We start from the raw sequence: 6,437 nt of genomic DNA on the forward strand, positions 1-6,437 counted from the left end.
CTTTAATGGTTTGTCTGCACCCACCTTGCCACTAATTTAAGCATACACATGCCCCTTTACACACCAAAATCCACATTTTTCATCTCTCTCTGCTGTGTGCTTTTTGCTCTGGATACTCAGTGAAACTCTGACTACAAGCAACAAGAAGCAACCATGCCACCACCCAGCTGTTTTTCTGTCTTAAAATTTCTTCTGCCAAATAAGTTAGTTCTTTTTTTTTTTATTAACCCTTTTCCAAACTTTATTCACAGGCTTCTTCAGCTTAATTTGCTGCAAAGAATGAATTGTGTTTAAGCAAAAACTGAAAAGAGCTGCAGTGTCCAAGGGGCTTGGGCTTAAAAATATTAGCGATCTAGATTTGATCAGATCCATAAACAAAAGACCTTTAAAAAGCAGCCATGATATAAAATAGCAGCTCCTGTAACTTCTGCAAGAGTCACTTCTTCAGAAGTCCCCTCCGTTCAGTTTGCCTCATTCTTAGAAGCCTCATCAAAATTCTCCACCAGGTCTGGGACTTCATCATCATCATCCTCTCTAGTAGCAAGGGGTGCTTTTCCATCCACAGATTGTTTGGGCAGAGCTTCAGCCAGTCTCCTTAAACTAGTCAGACTGTCTGCCCCAAGCTTGTTTAGAATGCTGGGAAGCATTTCTGTCAGTTGCTTTGTCTCGGCATGGCCTGTAATGGTGAAGGTGTTTGCTGCCAGAGACACCTGAACTTTAGGGTTGTTAAAATGGATCACTGTTCCTTGGTTTGTAAACATGTTCACCTCTTCAATACCAGAGACATTGTTCACCCCTAACTTCTTTAAGGAGAACTGCAGTTTTTTATCATCTGCTGTGGCTGTTCTGTGAACCACCTTCTTCTTTCTGCGAGCAGTTCCTTTCCCACCAATGCACACTTGTGCCTGCAGCTTGGCCAGTTTTTCCTGGTTCATGATCGTTTCTTTCATCTTGTCGGAGTGGAAATGGGGCCGCGCGGGGGACTAGGGTTCGCGCTCCAATAAGTTAGTTCTTTATTTTTAAACTTGTCCTCACTCAGATTTTCAGTACAGGAGTAAAACATAGTCAAGTTATTTGACAAAATGTGAAACATAAATGGCCTCTAGTCAGTTCCCACTGAGTCTTTGTTTCTCTCTGAAACCACATGAGCATAGGCTTTGCTATCTACATCTCCACTGCATCCCACCTTTAAATCATTCTCTAGCCTGCCACTCCAAACTCTTCCACAGTCGGGTTCTGAATGCCATGACCATATGATCAGATACATCAGACAACAACCCCGCTTTCTGGCATTAGCTACTTTTCTCATCGCTGTCACAAACATACATAAGAAAAACAACCTAAGGATGGAAGGACTTAGATTGGCTCACAGTTCCTGGGGTATCAGTTCATGGCAGTGAAGACATAGTCGCTGAAGTGACTCCGTCTTGTGGTTGTGGAAACCTGAAGCGTGGCTACATCACATAAATAAGGAAGCAGAAGGAATAGAACTGGAAATAGGACTAAACTACAGCCCTCAAAGGCCTATCACCCTAGTCAACCAGGGCCACCATCTTCCAAAATAACATCACCAGTTGGAGCCTGGTTATTCAAACACATAGGTCTGGGGGGTACACTTCACAGCCAAACCATAATATGCATCTTTATCCAGCTTGGATGTATCCAGCTGTCATTGTGGTATTCTGCTACCAAGACCTGTAAAATTGCCCCTATGACTCTGTTAGGCCAGAAACGACTGTCAGGAGCACCCTGTTGTGGAATATTATTTTAGCTGGGCAAATATGTGCAACATTTGTTTGTGCTGCGGAATATTTCTTTAACTGTGTAAATGTGTGTTACTTTTGTTTATGCTGCATTTGTTTAATTATGTGATGATTTGTTGCATTTGTTTCACCTTGACTGCCTAAGGCACCTGGTTGGTCTAATAAAGAGCTAAACAGCCAATAGCAAGGCAGAGAAAGGATAGGCAGGACTGGTGAGCAGAGAGAATAAACAGGAGAAAAAAATCTAGGCTCTAGAGAAGAAATGAGAGATGGAGGAGGAAAAAATGAGGGGCAGGCCTGGGTCCAGAAGCCAAGTGGCCTGCAGGCCAGCAGACATGAGAAACAGTGAAAGTAAGAACATAGGAGGAAAGAAAAGTAAAAAGCCCTGAGGCAAAAGGCAGATAAAGAGAAACAAGTTAATTTAAGTTAAAAGGGCTAGCCAGAAAAGAGCTAAGTTAAGGTCAAGCATTCAAAACTAAGTCTCTATGTCATGATATGGGAGCTGGTTGGTGGACCTAAAAAAAAAGCCCGATACAGCATCCTTTATGCACCGTGGTAAACACAGGCTAGGAAAGCTTCTATCCATTTTTCTTAGAGCTATAGGAGAGGCCTCAGTGATGACCTCACTCCTTCAGGTCACATCAAGGAGAAACTGGGAGGCAAGAGGGGCAGAGATGTTCAGTTTTTAACCTAACAGGGTCAGGGGCCCAAGATTCCTCTGATCCCTCCTAACCTATCCTGATCCCAGGATGGATTAATGAAAACTCTTAGTCATAGTAGCCTGGTTAATTAAGGGTCAGAACTCTTTTCATGACATCTCTTCATAGCACACAAGCATTACCTCAGCCATATTCTGGAAAGTCTGTCCACTAAAATATGCACATATAAATCAGATTTGCTAGTAACCAAATCTGTTAAGCAAAAGGAAACAGATAAAATTGATTTTAATATTTTACTTAATTATATGTTTTCAAAATTGTAATTACTCTGTTTATTGTTAATGTCAGAGAGCGTGGGTGTACAGGAGGGCAGGTAGGTTCCCACAGAGTCAACAGAGGGCGTCAGATTCTCTGGATCTGGAGTCGCAGGTGGTTGTGAGCCACCAAATGTGGGTGCTTGGAACTAAATCGGGTTCTCTGGAAGAGCAGGATGGCTTTTTTACCCACTGCACTATCTCCCCAGACACATCCTCTGTCTGTCTTAAAAATTGGGGGTGTCATCTTACACCTGTCAGAATGGCTAAAATCAAAAACACCAATGATAGCCTTTGCTGGAGAGGATGTGGAGAAAGGGGTACACTCATCCATTGCTGGTGGGAATGCAATCTTGTGCAACCACTTTGGAAAGCAGTGTGGTGGTTTCTCAGGAAATTCGGGATCAACCTACCCCTGGACCCAGCAATACCACTCTTGGGAATATACCCAAGAGACACCCTATCATACAACAAAAGTATATGCTCAACTATGTTCATAGCAGCATTGTTTGTAATAGCCAGAACCTGAAAACAACCAAGAAGCCCTTCAATGGAAGAATGGATGAAGAAAGTATGGAATATATACATATTAGAGTACTACTCAGCAGTAAAAAACAATGACTTCTTGAATTTTGCATACAAATGGACAGAAATAGAAAACACTATCCTGAGTGAGGTAAGCCAGACCCAAAAAGAGGAACATGGGATGTACTCACTCATATTTGGTTTCTAGCCATAAATAAAGGACATTGAGCCTATAATTCATGATCCTAGAGAAGCTAAATAAGAAGGTGAACTCAAAGAAAAACATATAGGCATCCTCCTGAATATTAACCTTCATCAGGCGGTGAAAGGAGACAGAGACATAAACCCACATTGGAGCACCGGACTGAAATCTCAAGGTCCAAATCAGGAGCAGAAGGAGAGAGAGTATGAGCATGAACTCAGGACCGCGAGGGGTGCACCCACACACTGAGACAATATGGATGTTCTATCGGGAACTCACCAAGGCCAGCTGGCCCGGGTCTGAAAAAGCCTGGGATAAAACCGGACTGGCTGAACATAGCGGACAATGAGGAATACTGAGAACTCAAGAACAAATGGCAGGGAACCCTGATTGCTCTTCGAGCAGATGAGGGAGGGTGACTTGATCGGGGGAGGGGGAGGGAAATGGGAGGTGGTGGCGGGGAGGAGGCAGAAATCCTTAATAAATAAATAAATTTTAAAAAAATAAAATAAACACTGAAGTCTGACTGGAAAAAAAAAAGAACAAATGGCAATGGGTTTTTGATCCTACTGCACGTACTGGCTTTGTGGAAACCTAGGCAGTTTGGATGCTCACCTTACTAGACCTGGATGGAGGTGGGTGGTCCTTGGACTTCCCACAGGGCAGGGAACCCCGATTGCTCTTTGGGCAGATGAGGGAGGGGGACTTGATCGGGGGGAGAGGGAGGGAAATGGGAGGCGGTGGCAGGGAGGAGGCAGAAATCATAAATAAATGAATGAATGAATGAATGAATGAATGAATGAATGAAACAAAAAAAATTGGGGGTATCTACTTTGGCCTTCTTCTCACCGAGTCTATTAAATACGTTAGTTCTTCGTTAAAGATGAAATCCCTTGCCTGCGCCTTTTTCTGTGTGCGTGTTGCTTTGTGTTAATCTGAACTGTTTTTAAACAGTCTACTATGCCAGCCTTGCTATTTATAGCATCTGAATTTTTTGACTTGCTGAAGAAGGCGTGTACTCCCCCAAGAAGACAAAAATACCTGCTTGTATTTTGTACAAAGATTATTCTATTCTAGTTCTTATTTGTTTAGCACTGTGTTCCATCTGGAATGCATCTCTGCTCAGCGTAATTTTTATACTTACAAGAGTGTGATGCTAACCCTGATGCCTAGCTGAAGAGAACGGAGCTTTCCAAGGGGACTGGAAATGATGAAGGAGAATTTTCCAGAAAGGACCAGAATTTATTCGTTGGGTGGGAAATGCAGAAGTACCAGGGGGAAAGTGCTTCACTGAATAAGCAGGGCAGCCAGAAGTGACAGCAAGACAAAGACCAAGGCTAAGACTCACCCTCCTGCAGGAACTTAACCGGAGAAATATTTTTCTCATCACTTGGAACCTTAGTTTATTACCAGTAAAATGGGGATCTTAATACCACATGGCATTGTAGTTGGGTCTTAACAGCCTCTTATGTCTCAATATCCTGCTCTCTGAAGGGTTTGCCCCACTGGGACTGCTGTGGTGATTGCTTAAGTCAATATTCAGGGGCTGACAACCATGGCTGAGGAGAGCACCTCTCCTGGTTTGGAGGTGCTGAGCTGACAGCTCTAACCTGGAATCATCCTGATTCCTGAAGTCAAATGCCACCTGAAGCTACAGTGAAGGCTTCACTAAGTCAGGCATCTACTCATCCAGCATAGGAAGGGAGCCCTGGTGGGACAAAGCTGCTTTAGGAAGACGGAATTCTAACTAGAGTTGGGGCCTAGGCTCCAGCATAGGAAGGGAGCACTGGAGGGGCAAAGTTGCTTTAGGAAGGCAGAATTCTTACCGGAGTCAGGGCCTAGGCTCTGGAATCCCTAGCAGGCTAGTCTGTTCATCTGTCTTAAACAGGTCAATTTTAAAAGCAAACTAAAAACACAAACAGACAAACAAAAACAAATATTGAAAAGAAAAAAGTGGGAATGTATTCAATGCGACCATATTGTGAAAGGGAGCAAAGTGGTCCAGTGGCTCCTCAACCAAGGTCATCTTTGGAGTTCTGACATGAGGTTTAAGTTCAAATAGAAGAAAAGAGATATGTATGACTAAGCAGCCTTAGTCAGAGAGTGGTCCACCCATCACCACTGTCTGGGCTCTAGTCTCTTCTGAACAGCAGTCTGATAAGTTGTCAGAATTGTGTGAATCTTCCAGGAGATCGGTTCTAACTGGTAAAAGGCCTTTCCTTCTCTCTACATGAGATTCTGGAGGAAATTCCATTTCCTTGGGGACCATCGTTTTAATAGTCTAAGAGCCAAAAGGGAACAAGTGTCTCTTTTGAATTATCTTCATTTCTCCCAAGATAGCTACAGTCAGCAAGGGTTTCTCTAAAAAAGTGACATTTGAGGTAATGCCTGTTGATGAAGGACACATGACTGGGGGAGCTTGTCTCCAAACGAGGGAACAATTATGATATTCCTTGAGACCAGGAGTCTTACTGCAGATAGAAGCCCCATGGTAGGTGAACCAAACTGGCCAGGAATTAGAGTAGCTGATACCTTGGAAGAAAGTTACTCATAAGAAAGAAATACAGTAAAAAGAGTGTACAGAAAGTCTACCTAGCTCAGTAGGAAAATGAGATTGGAGCCAGAAGCCTCCTTCCTCTGGGAACTGTCCCCCTTGAGGAGTCTGTGATAGTTCTCCACTCTTCAGGTTTTATTACTGCATTGCCACCAGCGACAAGACGGTCACCACTTACCCTGGTAGAAATATCCCAACTATAGACAAAATACAAGATAGTAAGTCTTCTTTTATGAAGCAAGCCCAGCAGGCTCCCCCAAACACCCTTGTTCTGTCCCTTTTCTTTGACATGAGCAGCTGCACTGATGTAAGTTTACCCATCAGATCAAATATAATTTGCTAAATAACAGTGGAGTTATTGCTAAGTGGCTTTGGTTATCATTATGACATGCAGGATTCATGTTCCCTGGGTAACTGCAG

The 6,437-nt window shown here is 43.3% G+C and overlaps 1 pseudogene; it reads right to left on the minus strand.

Moving 5' to 3' along the window:
* Nucleotides 1–221: 221 nt before the first annotated feature.
* LOC142850632 (transcription factor BTF3 pseudogene) lies at nucleotides 222–993 on the minus strand (annotated as a pseudogene).
* Between the last annotated feature and the right edge of the window lie 5,444 nt (nucleotides 994–6,437).

This window comes from Microtus pennsylvanicus, chromosome 5 (genome assembly GCF_037038515.1).
Source record: "Microtus pennsylvanicus isolate mMicPen1 chromosome 5, mMicPen1.hap1, whole genome shotgun sequence".
Taxonomy (NCBI): domain Eukaryota; kingdom Metazoa; phylum Chordata; class Mammalia; order Rodentia; family Cricetidae; genus Microtus; species Microtus pennsylvanicus.